This window comes from Lepisosteus platostomus, chromosome 5 (assembly GCF_059453375.1).
Source record: "Lepisosteus platostomus isolate fLepPlt1 chromosome 5, fLepPlt1.hap1, whole genome shotgun sequence".
Classification (NCBI taxonomy): Eukaryota; Metazoa; Chordata; class Actinopteri; order Semionotiformes; family Lepisosteidae; genus Lepisosteus; species Lepisosteus platostomus.
In genome coordinates this window covers 43,156,111-43,174,296 of record NC_142615.1, presented here as the reverse complement: position 1 = coordinate 43,174,296, position 18,186 = coordinate 43,156,111, and the positions used below count along the sequence as shown (strand labels likewise).

The following is an 18,186-nucleotide window of genomic DNA, read 5'->3' as shown; positions in this document are numbered from 1 at the left end:
TGTAGGCGGTAGTAGTTCAGGTGGGTAGCTGCGTCAGCATGCGTAGGCTGCAAAGCTGTCTTTGTTGTTTGCCATTTAGGTTAAATACTGTCACGTTTTTCTCAGCTATCCTCTTTTGATGAGTAAGTATAAATAATAATGCTGTCTGCATTAGCCACCCACTGTTCCAGCATGAGTGCACAAAGAGGAGTGGTAGAGTGTTACTGAGATGTCATTCAGAAGGGAAGTGATCCAGCTTAGCTCTCTGAGGTCTGGTAGATACATTTTCCATATGAGTAATGTAGGATCAACTTCTTCAGGCTGGAGGAAGGGCTCGCATTTCTGCAGCAGTAACTGACTGAGAAGTGACTCCAAGGACCTGGTCTTATCAGGTTGCTTTGGCACGTTTGTCAGTTCTGCTGAAATGGCCTGTCTATAGGGATATTTAGGAAGGAGAGGAATGACTATCTGAAAGGTGCCATGATCTTCTGGCTGTTTGGCGTAATCATGAATGACACGGTAAATGCGTGTTCTTGCAATAAGAGAAACAAGATCCATAAAACACTGGCAGAAGTACAAAACTTGAGCGGATAAAAAGACACCTGTTTCTGCCTGATTTCAAACAGGGGATCTTGCGCATGTGTGATGAATGTGATTGTTACGTCCCAGTGTGTGGTCTGTGTGTGTTTTTTTTTTGTTATGTTCCACACTGCTGACCTTTGATTGTTCTCCCTTCCCCATTGGCCCACCATTACAGCACTGTTCCGTATGACATCATCATCAATCAGCCTCTCAGCCAATCAGACTGCACCTTATTCAGCATATAACATGGAGGTTTTCAGGAAGGAGAAGCCTTTCGTTTGACTTTGGTCCTGCTTCGTTTTTGCTTCGCTTCATTTTGTTTTGGTTATCGCTTCGCTTCTGATTTTGTTTCGGCTTTGTTGGTTTGTTTTGCTTTGTGTGTGTATTTTCGTATAACTTCGGCTTTCTTGTGTTGTTGGTTTCTGTTAGTTTCTTTATACTTTCGTTTGTTTGTGTTATCCTTGTTTTGCCATTACCTTGCCCTAATGTGTTATATGTTCAACCTTTGTGTTCTATTGTACACTGTTCCTGTTGATTACTCTCTTCCCTTATTTGTATTCCTGGTTCACTTGTGTTTTTGTGTGAACTTTTGTGTATAGTTTAGTTTAGGTTGTTGGGTACATTCTACGCACTAAGTTGATTTTGTATTACTAACACTAGTTTAGTACGGGTGAGTGCCATTTGTCTTGTATGGTTTTGGGTAGTCAGTGGAGGTTGGCTAGGGTGTTGAAGATGCCGAAGACCGTGTGTTTCGGGTTTTCTGTAGTCAGATTAGCTTTCCCTCACTTTCCTAGCCAGCTCCATTTTGTTTGTTATTTTCTTTTCTTTGGCACCACACTAGTTCCTTACCCTGTGTGATATTGTGTCCTACCAGTCACTTATTCAACTTAAAATCATCACCTTTGCACCAACCCTTGTTATTACGCTTCCTAGTCCCTCACCAGAACCCACCTGCTTCCAAAAATTATCCTAAATGTTACACCCCTTTACCCATAGACACTTGGGGTTGTAACAGTGATAATCACAATATTACAGAAATGACAGCAGCATTGAACGTGGCGAGACGTAGAACATTGTTAATTCTCTTCAAATACTCACAGTCTTCTGCTGTATTAATTTACTGTGCTCATCAGGCAGTAACAAACCTGTTACCTACACACTGTTTCTAGAGTTGGATAGGTGACTCCACATTCTACAGCTCTCTAGCAATAGAGGAAGTCAGACTACAGAAATGGAGAAAATCTCCTCTTCAGAATGTGGAAATATATTCCTGAGAGAAGTCCTTTCTCGAAGTTCAACACTCCCTGCAAGTCACCCATTCCCACCTTGCGCAGTGTAGTGGTTACCACATTCTCTTATCACAGCAAAGGGTTTCTGTTTGAAAGCGGGCGAAAACAAGTGATCACTTTTCTCACAATTGTCACTGCTGACGTTGCTTTATGGGTCTATTTTCTATACTGTGCTGATCAATTGGAAACTAAAGGGTGAAAAAGACACGTTCCCACACCTAAGGTTGAACCCAAGTAACCACAGTCAAATACCAGGAATACTACAGAAGCACACAGCTATATCAAGATATCCAAATGCAAGACCCTATTTATATTGTTTGAGAAATATTAATACAGATGTTTGTTTTTCACCAAAACACTAGGCTTTCTGACTTCAGAAAACCGTCTAAACAAATACTAAAAGAGCAAAAATTCCACTTCCTGAAGGAAACAAAAACACATGTACCTTACCAAACTTTGAGTACAGGCGATTCAGGGTGATAATACAAGACCATTTAAAATTAAACAAATAAAACCTGTCAACAGGCAATCCTAACTACTAATAAAAAACTGAAGTGGCAATACACAGTAGGTGATATTTGGGTGTAAATTAAATCCATGCAAGAAGAGAGTTTAGTGTTATTCTTCCAAATCTGATATGCAAATGAGAGATCTGGCTCAGCCAATCACAAAGCTGCCATGGTCTGGAATGGAGCTGCTCTCCTCTTCTTGTTATTGTTAAAAAATGTAAACAAATGACCTGGAATTTAAACACAACCATTAGATTGTAGTTTGACAGATAAGCTTGTGAACCTTCTCATAAGATATGAAGGACAAGGACTAAAAGAACAATAAACCCTGTAAAGAAAGTTTACTGAAGCTGACATATCCTGCCTAACACAAGATTTCAAGAATGTAAGAGCATTTCAAATTGAACACAAAACGTGTAAAATGGCTTTCAAACTAACCTGCTCATAAAGAAGATGTAGAAGAATGTGGTTGTAACGTTCAGTGCATATAAGAAAGAGACCACATGGTTTTGTTTCAAATGTTGTATGCAAATATGATATCTGGCTAACCAATCAGAAAGTACTTTGCTTATCCAGCATCCTATCAAACAACATTTGCAGATTTACACACAGTAGTTCATTTAACAGTTTCAGAAATATACATGAACAAACGCAACTGTTTGTTAGGTTTTACATCTTGAAATTAAAGGCACAAGAAAATTCTGTGCAGGTGGCCAGAGGAAAGAGCTTCACTAAAAGTCAGCTGACAACAGCAGTGTTCTTGAAACTATCATACAAGATCTTTTTATTAATAAAAGTCCCAATTAAATTGTTTGAAAATTATTGTTAAACACATCTATTTTTTTACCAGAAAACAGGCTTGCTGACTTCAGAAAGCCTTCTAGACAAATACTAAAAGAGCAAAAAATCCAGTTGGTGAAAAAAAACAAAAACACATATACCCTACCAAACCTCGAGTACAGGCCATTCAGCGTGATAATACAAAACAATTTAAAATTAAACAAATAAAAGCTGTCAACTGGTAATCACAGCTACTCATAAAAAAATGAAGTGGCAATACACAGTAGGTGACTCTTGAGTGTAAATTAAATCCACTAAATTTAGTGTTATATTTCCAAATCTGATATGCAAATTAGAGATCTGTGCCAGCCAATCACAAAGCTCCCATGGTCTGGAATAGCGCTGCTCCCCTCTTCTAGTTATTCACACTGGTGTTAGGTTGCATATTAGCACACCATCTAATTCAGTTGTTTCAGAAAAAAAAGTAAACAAATAAACTGGATTTATTTGTTGGAGCTTCACCAATCTGTTTTTCCACCAAATAAATTGGCTTTCTGACTTCAGAAAAACCTTCCATTTATTTTTTAAGAACTATTTTAATTTCACAAACAAATACAAAGAATCACAAAATAGGAAACTTTAATAAATATACTGAAGTGGAAATCTAATAAGTAAATTGATTCTTAAAAATGTAGAGAAATATATTGGTGCTTTTAGATAATATATTTCAAGGATGTAACTGCTGTGCTACAGAATTTTAGAAAACAGTTCGTCAACAAAGTACACTGTTTAGGTTAGTTTAGAAGACAATGTACCAAAACAATATATGCTGTCTGGGTGATTAGAATTAGCTGAAAGTAACTGATAAGCTTTGAATAACAAATCTAGTTTTTCTTCTCTCGCTCTATGATGTAATCTGTTTTCTCTTAGAGAAAGGGGAAGTTTTAGAAGGGTCCAAGTGCTGAACTTTTTTACAGCGCAACGTCTTATAAAAACCCTGTACTGCTTGTAACAAATTGAGTCTCTGGTTGCACTTTGCGAAGTGGCAGCAGGGCTCCCAATATTGCAATATTGAAATAAAGATCTTACTCAGGTGAGAACTCTCTTTTGTGGCTTCCTTGATAGTTATATTTCCATGACAATACCCAAAACAATATATATGAAACCATCTCTTTAGGTTATAGTGCTCTAATAATGGACAGGGCCAGGCTACCTGCTCCCTTGACTGGAACCTCAATGCCTTTGAACACCCCCATGTTCCTCAACCTCCTGTTTTTATTCCGTCAGCACCTCTGAACTCAGTTCCATGAAGGACTATAGAATACTGGCTTAGCCAGGTGCGAATGTCCTCCATCTTTGCAAACTCTGAGAACAAAACAACATGCACAGTTGAATGTGGATCTTCCCATGGGCCTGAACTATCACTCTTTTTGACTCAAACAATTGAGTTCAAAGCAAGGGGAGGTAGCAGTAACAACTTCAAACGTTTTCTCCACATTCTACAGATCTCTAGAAATAGAGGAGGTCAGGCTGCAAAAGTGGGGGAATGGAAAAAATCTCCTCTCCAGAATGTGGAAATATTTTCCTGGATTGAGTCCTTTTCTCTGCAAGTCACTCCTCCCCACCTTGTGCAGTGTAGTGATTTTCACGTTCTCTTAACACACTGAAGGGTTTCAGTTCGAAAGCAGGAGGAAACAAGCGATCTCTTTTATCAAAAGTTTAGCTCTCCTGACAGTGCTTAACGGGGCTCTTTTCTACACTGAGCTGCTTATTTGGAAAACATAAGGGAAGAGATAAGTTTCCCTTATTGGGAGTTTAACCCAGGCCACCTGGGTGAAAATCCAGAATCCTAACCACTAGACCATACAGGAGCACACAGCCTCACAAACAATGTGTAATTTCTGTCTTTATAGCGCACTTGTTCCATAGCTAGCTGGCACTCAGAGTACTGCAAGATCTATTTACTGAGAATTAGTTGAAGTATAACGTCAGGACTATAACCCCAGCTTTCAGGGGGACTGCAACCTTAACACAGAGCCTTAGACCACTCAGAAAAGGTTTGTTGGCTTTTTTAAGTAATAACATGTGTGAAATCTATGTCTCTCAGGCCTGTGAGACTACATCACAGAAGTGCAAACTTGGAGGATGGGCTTAGTAGATAGGGCAACAATTGCGACACGCGCCAAGCCTCTTATGTCCACTGCACATGCAGACTTTGAAAGGGGTCTCAGATTTTATGGGTACTCAATTCTATACGACACTGGCAAGACGGAGTAAAGGAGCAGACCCTTTAAGAGACAAAAACAACACATTGTTACAGCCAATGTTAATTAAAAGGGCAGCACAGCGTTGGAACTACTGTCACGGATGTTATAAGGGCATACCGTGGAATGGCCAGGAGAGCAAAATAGGCCCTATGTGTAGTGGCAAAACGGGTGTTAGCCCGTTTAGGAGGTCAGATGATGTCGGGTAGAAACTTAAGTCCTCAGGTCGCGGAGGAGATGGCCTGGTGCTAGGCAGGTCTGAAGACATATGAACCCTCAATACTGAATGAGGAGGAAAGGGTGACCCGGAAATATATAGCCCCAGACAAAGACAAACCAGAAGGACAAGCAAAGCACAGGGAAACTAGGACAGGACAGAGTGGGAGCGCCCTCTAGCTGTAGAGGGTGTGACAACTATTAGTTTTGAGTGATTGAAATCCATTTTCAATGGTGCTTTTCCTGCTCATAACATTACCACTGAGAAAGAGGATTGTGAAACCCCCATTGCTTAAACAGCGAGTGTGTTGGTGGTTATAGTAAGAAGTTTCCATAAAATGAAGCATTATATTTTTGTAATACGTTTAGTGCCTATAAAAACTATTCACCCCCCTTGGCCTTTTCACATTTTATTGTGTTACAGTATGGAACCATGATGTATTTAACTGAGAATTGTTGCACTCATCAACACAAAGTGCTCTATAATATCAAAGTGAAAAAATTCCAGACATTTTACTAAGTCATCAAAATAAAAAACACTAACCCTAACACTCAATACCCAGTTTATAAGGTGAAAAATTATGCTTGAAGCACAGCAAAGTTCTAAAACCAGCATTTGAAAAGCACCCAGAAACATAAAATGTCCAGTTCTCAAAAGTAAAATCTTTAGCTTTGAAAGATTGTTATCCATGTTTTCATTTTTTCTTTTTTTACATAACATGCTTTCGAGAAATAAACCGCCTATTACAATGAAGGCAGCATTAGCAAATGTGCATCTAGCTTTGTTAAATAAAATCAGGACGTTTACCTGTCTCAAATTGATCACTCTTTGCAGGCACACTACGGAAACCCAGGGATGTGAGCTGGGAGAATTGACTCTTACAAAGAGTGTTGACCTAAGAGAAAAGGACTCCTCCTCTCAGTAATACATTCCCACATGTTGAAGAGTCGATTTTCCCCATTGCTTTCCCATATTTTTTGGTGTGGTTATTGATCACTGCCAGTTATCTGCCAAGTCACAGTGAAACTGTTACAGTGAAAAGATTAATACTATTTATTTTATTGGAATACATGTGTAATGTCTCATTCTTACAAGCAATTTTTAAGGAAACACTAGTGTAAATTATAGTGTAAATAGACAGGAGCTATTATAATGTTAAATACTAGTTGTGATAGGTGAAGCTGCATCCAAGTGCTTGGTATGAATAGGTTATCTACGGAGTCTATGACTTATCTACTCAGATGAGGAGCTAGATCAGTCCTTTTTTTCTTAATTTGAGTCACCATCAAGATGTAACATGGTCAAAGATGAACAGGAAACTTAATTAATGAGAACACCTGTATCACCCAAAATTGAATTCATAACCCTGAGATAAAGAGTTCCATGCTCTACTGACTGAGCCAATCAGGCACTGGTTAAAGTGCCAATCTAGTCCCTGCTGACGTCAATTTGAAAAGGTATACTTGCTGGCTTTTAATCCTGTTTGGACCGGAGTCTAGTGAAGCACATTGTGTTCTTCACTGATTACTTAAAGCAGAGCAAATGTCAGTGTAGCAGCGAGGCTTATTAATAAGAAAGAATTAAGTTCATCTCTGTTCATCTCTGTGGTGCAGCCACAGAGAAACTATTCATGCAGGCTGATTTAAGGTTTCCTTTGATAAGGGACAGCTCCCAAAGGGGGATGCACTTAGCTAAGCCTGGCTATCATGATCAATGGTCATCCATTGGCGCCTATCTGTCTAGGGAGTGCCAGTTGGACATCTGGACTGCATTCCTAAGTGTCAGGAGTAAGTGACTCATATCTCACCTTGATCAACCAATCAGGGACTGGTAGGGCCGAGTAACCCACGTGGGACTCTGATGCCCATGGAACTTTCAGCCAATCAATGAGCTGAAGTTCCTCTAGGTAAAAACAGGCAACACAGAGATTCAGGGAGATTCAGTAAGATTCAGTGGGATTCAGTAGAATTCTGTGGACTATTCTAAAGGGAATTCAAAGGAGAATTCCAGGGCAGGACAGCCCAGGAGCAGAAGGCTCCCAAGGGCAGGACATTCTCGCAGCGCGCCTCCTGACCATCCTGAGAATCAGCCCGGACCACCACGGAACGGCCAGTGTGTCCGAGTGCCAGAACTTTCCTTTGTTCTAAGAGTCTAGAGCGGAGGTTGCCAGAGAGTAACCAGAGGATCCACCCGAGGTTAGCACCAGCAGCAGACCTCGTGAACAGGTCAGAACTGTGGAGAGCTGAATCACTATTCAGAACTAGCTCTTCATCAGGAACGAACCGGTCCTCTTCCTGACTTGCTGGGACCCACAGTCATCTTTTCTCCTGTGCGCAAACTTTGCTAGTTAAAGCCAACACTAACTAGCCGGTCAGTGAGCATCAGCAGCGCACCGTCGCAAGCCACACAGCACAGCCTGGCACGAGCCAGAGAGCGCGGATTGGACAGCAACAGCCTGCAACTGTTTCTTTGTGCCCGCAGGAGATCTGAATCCCCAGAGATTGGATGAGTATTCAACTTCACTGCATTACTGCTCGAGAATTCAATTGTTATCCCAACCAGTTGATATCAATTTAATTCCTAAGAGTTATGTACTTGTTTTGAGTATCTAATGTAGAAGTTATAACCAAGTTCATTTATGAAACGGTCTAAATGAATGATATACTGATATAATGAATATAATGATATACTGAACGTATGTCCTCTTGATATATGTAACTCTTCGTAACTGACTGAATATATACCTTTTGTATTCTGATAACCCTCTCAATAAGAACTGTTAGGTTTACATGCATATTCTATGTATTAATAAATGTATCCTCGTGTATTAGTACCTGTGTGTGTGCGTTGTTTGAGTTATATCGCATGGTTGGATTCTAAAGCCATCAAAAGAATCATTTTGTGATTTACTGCTACAATTAATAATTGTCCCAGTAAATGCCCAAACCCTACAGAACTGGTGCCTTCAAAGAGCACACTACATTTTTATTGGCGTCCCTGGGTGGGCTATGGCAAGAATGAAATGAGTCAACCAAGCGAAATAATTCACATAAAACGCCGCGGGTTTCATACACGACAATACAGTGTGCTGAAAGCCGAAAGGAAAATAGTTCCCCTTGTTCTTTAAGCAGTGCTTGATTGTTTTGTGATCTTTTGCGATTTACCGGGTTGATTGCATACTTGATCTTGTGGTTTTCTGTGGTAAAACTGTGATTTCGTACTTAAAAGTAATACTCTTAAGTTTAACGATGGTTGCTAAAAGGTCTGAATTCGAGTCGCTATTAAGCACTCTCTCTAGCAGCGACAGGTCTGACCACGATCTCTGCCATATCTCCGTCAGCGGAGAAGCTAGGAGAATAAACCTCCATTCTCTGAGAGAGCTAGCGAAGGACATAGAGAGATTTGACCCCACAGTGTCAGAGAATAATATCGAGAGGTATATTCAAGACCTCAGGTATACCCTGCAGTACCTACCAAACGCCACAGAACAGGAGAAAGTGTTTCTGGTCAGGAAAACTACCAGCAGAGCTGTACATGAGTGGATGGCTAGGCAGATGAAAGAAGTCTGTAATGATTTTGAGGAGCTGTGTCAAGCACTTATCGAAGAATACAGTGCGTTTATTGACCCAACTGCTGCGATAGCCACCGCCCTTAACATTAAGCACGAGAGAGCAGAGTCCCCTTGCGAATATTACGAGAGACATAGACGAACTTATTTTGCAGGGCGAAATGATGAGGGTTGCGAAGAGAACACACATTTCAAGGGTTTATTCATTGCGAATCTCCACCCATCAATCAGAAAGATGATCTTAATGCATACAGATGCACAGACCATGAAAATGACTGATATTAAGAGATTCGTGCAGAAAGCCTGGGAGTATGATGTCCAAAGTCGCTCTAAGCAAAAAGCTGCTAAAGCAACTGTGTTCGCTGTCAGAGCCAGCAGGTTTAATTCCCTCCTGCTCGAAGGAGCACAGGCTCCTGAGCTGGCTAAGCCCCATTCCAAAGCAGGCACACAGGACCGCACCCAGCGTTCTAAGTGTCATGAGAACACCGGGGGAGGGAAAGGGTTAGATAAAGCTCCCTCCCTCAGTCTATCTGATTGAGCGGAAGGGTTCCTGCCTGGATGAGGTCAGCCACTCCCCAGCGAGTGCTGACTCCACCCCTGAAATCACAGAGCAGGCAGTAAAACACAGAGGAAAAGCAAGAAGCTTTTACCTCAAGGCTGCCATGGGAGATGTCTTACACAGTGAGACACTGATTGACACTGAGGTTGAAAGGTGTTTGATGTCACACAGCAAGCTCAAACGGGTTGAAAAAGAAAAGGGCATGCGACTCAGAGAGGAACCTTTGGTGGATCACCAGAAAGGCAAAGTGTGGAAATAGGTCAAGGCTCCTAAGCCTTCTGTACAGAAGGAAAGGGGTGCCAAGAGGCAGACTGTGCTCACACAGTGCCCACCGAACATAGAAGCCAATGCGGAGATTCCTTCTGTTCCCTCTGGACAAGAAATACAAATATTTTCTTGTTCCCCAGATATACAGGGAAGTCATGTCCCGGCTGAGGTCACAACAGCCTCCCTGCCACAGGAGCAGTGCTCCGAGCAGCCGCCTGATCCACCAGGTAAAGCACACCCCTTTTACATCCCTAAAGAGGAGCAGATCTCCCCACCTGGCGATGAAAAGGAGCTTTCCCTCTGCACCCTGGCACCCAAGAGGGGTCAGGACCACCACCTCGCAGTGGTGGAAGGGATCTTGATGGCAGGAGAGCAGGTTGGTGATGTAGCCCTCGCCTTTAGCCCTGAGAGGTCCTCTATTAGTGAGGATCTGCTTGAGCAGCTGTCACAGGGCCACCACCAGGTGCCCCTGGTGCAATATTCACAGGTTAGACAGGAGGTCCAGCTGGACGCTGAGACTACTGCGCTGTGGACACACCTGATCCCAGATGCCGATTTCCTCTGCTGTGACCCAGGGAACCTGCAGCCAGGTAACATTATTTCTCACAACTACCAGGTAGTGAGTGAGACTGACCTGATTGTTCCTGCCTTGACAGCAGGGTTTCCAACACACCCAGTCCCCAGGAAGGGACAGGGAATGAAAGCCGAGCTGGTTTTCTTACAGCCACCAGCCCAGTCTGTCAGTCTGAGTCTGACCAACAGTGGTTCACCCAGACTGGAGCTGGATGGTCAAGCCACCCGCCTGCCAGTGCAGGACATCGCAAAGAGGGGTGTCAGAATCCCCGCCCTCACTGACATGGGCCTGGTGGGTGATAGCGAGTTCGAAGACAGTGAACTAGCTATCCCAGTGCTGGGGCAGCTCCCTAAACCCCTAGCGAGGGAAGGGGGGAGCGAGCAGGTGTCCTACACCCACGCCCAGCGAACGATTGTAAACATACCGATAGAGGGATTCCTCAATCAGGAGGTGTGCAGGGTGGACCTGAACAGTGAGTATGGGATAACAATCCCAGATCACTCAGGTGCTCCAGATGACCACTCAGCCAAGGGTCAGGCATGCTCCACCGCTGCACCACCCCCTGCAGGGTTCCTAGAGCACAAGCATGAACAAATTGAAAAAGCAGATGCCCTGGAAAAGGAGGAGCAGCATCAGCAGCTGCGTCAGATCTCCCCAGATTTCCAGGATGTTGGTGCCCAAGATGCCACATGGCATACTGAGAAAGACACCATGTACATGCTGCGCCAGCTTAGAAAGGCAACAATCACTCAGAAGGAGATGACTGGGATCAGCCACCTGAAAAGACTTTTGGGAGGACTGATTGCTGCCACCACTGTTGCACGTTTGCTTTTTCTGGTAGGTTTGTGTGCTACTGGCACTCTCACCCTGACTGCCCCAAGAAGGCAGGTGTCAGAGATGCCAGAGGGTAGTGACAGACTGTATCGACAGCAGCAAAGGCTGGAAAGCTTAGGGAAAACCCTACAGGCAACTTTCTATGCAACAGGGTTAAACCTTATCCCCCAACCAGTGGACATGATTGCCAGTGTTATACAATGGGTTTATGCTTGTGTGCAACATGCCAGAATGTTGACACAAGACCTGTTATGGGGGCTTAGTGCCACTGTAGCCAGTCTAACCATGGCACAAATCCCAACCCACTTGATTCTACTCTTCTCAGTAGAGGAGTATGTGACATTAACCCCATCGCTCATAGCTCACCCAGAAGGCAATCCAAGATTTAATTTGGTTCCAAATCTTGAGATGGGTATGGCTACCAAAGCTATCCATTGGCTGTGTCTAAACGATTCACCAATGAAGGGTGTAAAACTACTAACGAGCAGAGGGAGGTTAATGAACCCCATGAAGTGCAGGTGGGAAGTAAATGGCTGGTCAGCACACCACATTTAACTGACACTATGACTTGTGACAGGCATGATACAGCTACTGCAATGCAGCTACCTAATCAAACAGTTTTCCTGCAAGTTCCCGAGGAGGCCATAGTACAGCTTGAACTTAACACTGTACGGTCTGTAACCAGACAATATAAGACCAAACTTGAGGTCATGGATGCCTTCAGGTGCCACACTATTGAATTGGATAGAAATCCAAGAAACAGTAAGCCCTGAAGAGGTTGCTTTAATGGAACAAACCTCCAAACCACCCTAGCAGATACCCAACACAGGTGTTGTGGTTTATCGGGGGGCTGGGAACAGGAACTGGTGTTATTGTAACACTACTGCCGGGTAGCTGGATCATGACTGACAGTGTACTCTGACTGTTGTACTCTTACATCAAGATATACTCTGGGTAGCACGAATGACTCAAAGGTAGAATGTCAAAAGAAAGGAAGTGACTTCTCCCCAAATATCTACTACAGAGGTATCAGATACTGACAGTGAACTTCCTGATGTGTAATTCCTAGACTGAGATGATGTCTCCTACCTTGTTTATACGTACTCCAGATGTTATTCATCCTGTTTGTTCCCAATGCTGGTTCCTGTATGAATTCTCGAGGAGTAATGTGGACATTTAAGGTTAATGTTCTAATGGCAAGGGACATCACTTAACTCTGTTTTGTTTTGAAGGCAACAACGCCTCAGGACCTCGTGACCTTCAAAAAGGGGGGATATGTAGCGGCAATGCTTGTTAATAAGACAGAATTAAGTGTTGCTGTGCTTTCCCAAATGAGGCCCCATCTCTCTCTTCATCTCTGTGGTGCACCACAGAGAAGCTTTTCATGCAGGCTGATTTAAAGATGTTTTCTTTTGATAAGGGACAGCTCCCAAAGGGGGATGCACTTAGCTAAGCCTGGCTATCATGATCAATGGTCATCCATTGGTGCCTATCTGTCTAGGGAGTGCCAGATGGACATCTGGACTGCATTCCTAAGTGTCAGGAGTAAGTGACTCATATCTCACCTTAATCAACCAATCAGGGACTGGTAGGGCCGAGTAACCCACGTGGGACTCTGATGCCCATGGAACTTTCAGCCAATCAATGAGCTGAAGTTCCTCCAGGTAAAAACAGGCAACACAGAGGGCCTGGTGGAATTCTGTGGACTTTTCTAAAGGGAATTCAAAGGAGAATTCCAGGGCAGGACGGCCCAGGAGCAGAAGGCTCCCAAGGGCAGGACATTCTCGCAGCGTTCCTCCTGACCATCCTGAGACTCAACCCGGAATACCACGGAACAGCCAGTGTGTTCGAGTGCCAGAACTTTCCTTTGTTCTAAGAGTCGAGAGCGGAGGTTGCCAGAAAGTAACCAGAGGATCCACCCGAGGTTAACACCAGCAGCAGGCCTCGTGAACAGGTCAGAACTGTGGAGAGCTGAATCACTATTCAGAACTAGCTCTTCATCAGGAACGAACCGGTCCTCTTCCTGACTTGCTGGGACCCACAGTCATCTTTTCTCCTGTGCGCAAACTTTGCTAGTTAAAGCCAACACTAACTAGCCGGTCAGTGAGCATCAGCAGCGCACCGTCGCAAGCCGCACAGCACAGCCTGGCACCGAGCCAGAGAGCACTGATTGGACAGCAACAGCCTGAAACTGTTTCTTTGTGCCCGCAGGAGATCTGAATCCCCAGAGATTGGATGAGTATTCAACTTCACTGCATTACTGCTCGAGAATTCAATTGTTATCCCAACCAGTTGATATCAATTTAATTCCTAAGAGTTATGTACTTGTTTTGAGTATCTAATGTAGAAGTTATAACCAAGTTCAATTAAGAAACGGTCTAAATGATTGATATACTGAATGTATGTCCTCTTGATATATGTAACTCTTTGTAACTGACTGAATATATACCTTTTGTATTCTGATAACCCTCTCGATAAGATCTGTTTATATGCATATTCTATGTATTAATAAATGTATCCTCGTGTATTAGTACTTGTGTTTGTGCGTTGTTTGAGTTATATCGCATGGTTGGATTGTAAAGCCATCAAAAGAATCAATTTTGTGATTTACTGCTACAATTAATAATTGTCCAAGTAAATGCCCAAACCCTACAGAAGCATGCAAGAAAATGTGATCATTACCTATGGAATTTCCCGCCAGCGTGGAGCTTGAATTCACAACCTTGAGACTCAGTGTTCAAGAGTCACAGAAGAGGTCAGCCTGGTCTTCAGTTTGCCAACGGTAAGCTCCGGCAGTGCTCCTCTGTAAAGCAGATTGTTCGGATCGGTTATGTGGGACGGCACTTCGATACTAAGATTGTTTGCAGCACACGCATGGTTTCCCCCTTCACGCACAAAACATAGACGAAGGAAACTCTCTTGTCTTGGGCTGCTGACTCCCGGATTTAAAGCGCTCTGGGTGCCAGCTAAGTCTCTAACAAGCACACTATAAAGACAGGAATTACACTTTGCTCACGTCACGCATGGAATGGCGAGGCTACTTGATCCAATATTATCTAGTCTCACCTCATATGGTGCCGATTCCTGGTTTTCATTTAAGAAAGAGCACTGCAAACACCGTAAACAGTGCAAAACGTGTGATGAAAGAAGTCTTTTCCCCCCTTTGTCTAAAGCAGAACACAGCGGAGTCATGCCGAGGGTTGTGAGATCAAGATTTCAGTGGAGCACTGTCGTCTACGTCTTTAGCTACATGAGTTGGACATCCTCTTGTACACGGAAAGCAGATTGAGATCCTCTGACATGAAAAGTGCCAGATAAAAGCCATTTCTCATCCTTTCTCTTAGTGGTGGAGCTATCGCTTGTAAATGAGGCAACTTGCAAGGCGAGCAGGCTCGGTGCACACCGAACGCAGATGTCTCAGAGCAGTTGAGACGTGTCCAAGTGGCTGTCAAAGGACAGCACTTTGCTGGCGCCGTGGCTTAATTGGCTAAAGCGCCTGTCTAGTAAACAGGAGATCCTGGGTCCAATTCCCAGCGGTGCCTTTCTACCTGTCTTACTGTACAGAATTTATCCTTATGGGCAAATCCCATGCCTTTTAATTCAGGTGAATGCAAGTGTTCGTTTCCTTTCTGGAACAACTTGTTTTGAAAGAAATCTATACAGCTTGCGAAAGATGAAACACAAATCTTGCTTATCAGTGAAGAAGAGGTGCTCCCAGCAGGCCAGCTAATACCAGCAAGTTTTTTTTTCACCCTGACCCAGAGAATGGAGAAAAGCGAGGCGCCTGTGGCTCTGCAGTGTAATCAGTTCGCGAGTTCGGCGGTTAGCTGAAAGAGTGGTAAATGGAGCTCGCCCCAGCCCGTCCTTATTCTTTTAAAGAGGATAAAAAATTAACTTCGCCGCCATTACTACCAGCTTTAAAAGACTGCCATGGGCACGGAAAAAAACACACTACAGATGACTTTTCTGGAACCGAAGCAGAGATTCCTTTACGAACCAACTGATAAAGCTCAGCCAGTGAATACTGTTAACAGAATGTGAAAGCACAATCAACTTTGTAACTGCAACCACAGGAAAAAGAGCAAGAAGCAGGCTCCATTCCCCATTTAGATCTGTCGTGCGAGGCATGCTTTTTGCACGCATGAAGTAAATCCCACGATCGCTTTTGAACTTGGACAAAGTACTTCCAAAGGAGCGCTATGCGCAAAGATTTAACAAGCTCAACCCCCGCCGACGGTTTGGTGTGAAGAAGCAGAACATTCAAGTTTCACAGACAGAAGCAGCACGCCAGCACAGCCAACATTAAAACGGAGGGCACACTACGATTTGCATTGACACAAAAGTGATCTGGGCAGACGTCGTTCCCTCCATAACGCAAAAAGTGGCAAAGCGCTTTTGGGTTGAGAGGACGCAAGAAGGTTTTTGTTTTGTGCCTTGATGTCAAGCTGAGAAAGTATCTTTAAACACTTTGCTTAGTTTCTCGAGAGACTGCCAAAAAGCAGTTCCCTCCCTTTTGTCTGAAGCCAGCTGAAAGGGCATCTCAACAGGAGCACCTGGCAGCGGTGGGATTCAAACCCACGCCCCCAAAGAGACTGGAGCCTTAATCCAGCGCCTTAGACCGCTCAGCCACGCTACCCGCTGTGTGCTGTCTCTTTGTCTCATTACTTGCCCAGAGGAAGCCGGGTGGGTTTTGCTCTTGTCGCCCGATTTAGTGGCGTTATGACCGTGGAACCGACTGCACCTGCTTTTTCTGAGATGCTTCCCCTCTCATGGCGAGATCTCGACTTCTTTAACACCTCTGGATAAAGATCTTCTGTGGAGCAGGTTTCAGACCTCTGCGTACAGCACCCTTGATGTCATTTTATTTTTACAGCAGCCGCATCCAGAAAGTTGTGTCTTTTACGTTTTATTTGAACAACAAAACTACATACAACACAAACAAGAGCACATATAACATATCAAGAAAATCGTCAGGGGCACATGCTATAATACAATTACACTTTATGAAAAACGATTACACAAGGTAAATAAAGATAAGGTCCGCACAGCTTGTTCTTACATTTCGAAAGAGTCCGTAAATACCCCTTTACGTCTATTTTGAACTGTTCAAACGTAGGACTCTTCCCAGACCATTTCACTTTATACCACATTCCTAAACGAGGATGCTTCTCCTGTTTTAGAACTATTTTGGGCGGTATGGCTTATACAGCACACCCACAGTATTCTAATGGTGGACTGCAGATCTGTGCTATAGTTCAGTCGAATTCAAAGGATCCAGCAATCGTTGCCAACGATAAGCTCCGGCAGTGCTCCTCTGTAAAGCAGACTGTTCGGATCGGTTATGTGGGACGGCACTTCGATACTAAGATCATTTGCAGTGCACTCAAAAAACATAGATGAAGAAGGTGTCACAGTAAGGTGAATCCTATGGGCGAGGGATGTTCCTGCCTCGTGTACGACTATACCACCTAGCAATACAAACGGGGTGCTAGGGCCCCTCTACATTACCACAGGTTCTGTTTATCTCCTAGAATCACCAATGCACACATAGACCAGCGACAAGCATTTGTATTGTATAAGTGCCCTTTTTATTTTCCAACTACATTCACATGCACTATCACCCAAAAACACAACGAAAACAGAATTCACAGCAGCAAAAGGTCCTTCCCAGGGTCATAATGAATACAGAGGGGCAGCAGTCTTTCCTGTAAAATATTAAAGAGAGGTCACTCGAACGTCTCTACTTAGTACCTGTAGTCTCTGATGGCCCACTTTGAGGAGAGGGGTATCACCCAGTCCTATTTTCCCAGTCTCTGTTCAGGTTACAATAGAAATCCTCTGCGACTGTATTACATTCCTCTCAGTTTGAATCGGCTAGCTGTGCCAGTTTCCTTGTTCCTCACCTTCAGGTGTTAAAAGTCTGTACAGTACCTCTGTTTCAATGCCAATGTCTCTCGTTGTCGTCAGTTACTGAACCAGTAGATCCTTGCCTCCAGGTATTAGAAGTCTCTGCAGAGTTCCTCCGGGGTCTTGCACTCTGCAGCTTCCCTTGTGCTGCCTGTGTCGTCTCCAGGATCCAGTGGGAATCGGGAGCCCCCTCTGTTCTGTCTCAGGTCTTTTTATCCCTCTCCTTAGCCAATCCCTTTCAGGGGGGTTTCCACTGTCCCTGTCAGAATCAGGTCTGCCCAGTATTTTTCCAGGAGGAAGCTTGTGTTGTTTGAGGGGTGTGGGAGTGCTGAGCTAGGTGTCATGGAACCTTATCAGTTCACCCCTTGGTCTGGCTAAAACTGGCTCAGCGACTCCTCACACCTCCAAGTCTCGATACCTAATTGCTACCTGAACGACTTGGGTTTGACTGTTTTTACTGACTGTTCCTGTATTAATTGGGACAACTGCAGTCACCCCCTTGAGTGAGAGGCAACATTGACACCATCCTGGAATTCAACATAACCTAATCAATCACAGCCTGTTACTGCCTCAATGACCCACACCCTGTAACACAAATCAACATAACCCAATCAATCCCAGCCCGTGACTGCCTCAATGACCCACATCCTGCGACACAAGCTTCACCTGGAGCACAATGGCTGTGTTTTCAGCTACGGAAACTTCCTGTTGACAAGTCGGTGTTTGTGTTGCTTTTTCTGCTCAATGGAGCTGTATTAATGCAGGCACACGTGCTTCCACGGCAAGTTATTTTATTAGTGCTCACAAACCAACACACCGCAGACACCTCTGATACTGTCACTGCTTGTGGACCCCGT

General features: G+C 43.8%; 3 non-coding genes across 3 annotated transcripts; all 3 read right to left on the bottom strand.

The window, feature by feature from the left end:
- Positions 1–2,208: 2,208 nt before the first annotated feature.
- Positions 2,209–2,266, bottom strand: LOC148666832 (U7 small nuclear RNA). The gene has a single exon (XR_015939057.1). It is a non-coding gene; the product is annotated as a U7 small nuclear RNA (small nuclear RNA).
- Positions 2,267–3,212: 946 nt separating this feature from the next.
- On the bottom strand, positions 3,213–3,270 carry LOC148666831 (U7 small nuclear RNA). Its single transcript, XR_015939051.1, has one exon. It is a non-coding gene; the product is annotated as a U7 small nuclear RNA (small nuclear RNA).
- A 12,706-nt stretch (positions 3,271–15,976) lies between these two features.
- Positions 15,977–16,058, bottom strand: trnal-aag (transfer RNA leucine (anticodon AAG)). Its single transcript has one exon. It is a non-coding gene; the product is annotated as a tRNA-Leu (tRNA).
- Positions 16,059–18,186: the final 2,128 nt, after the last annotated feature.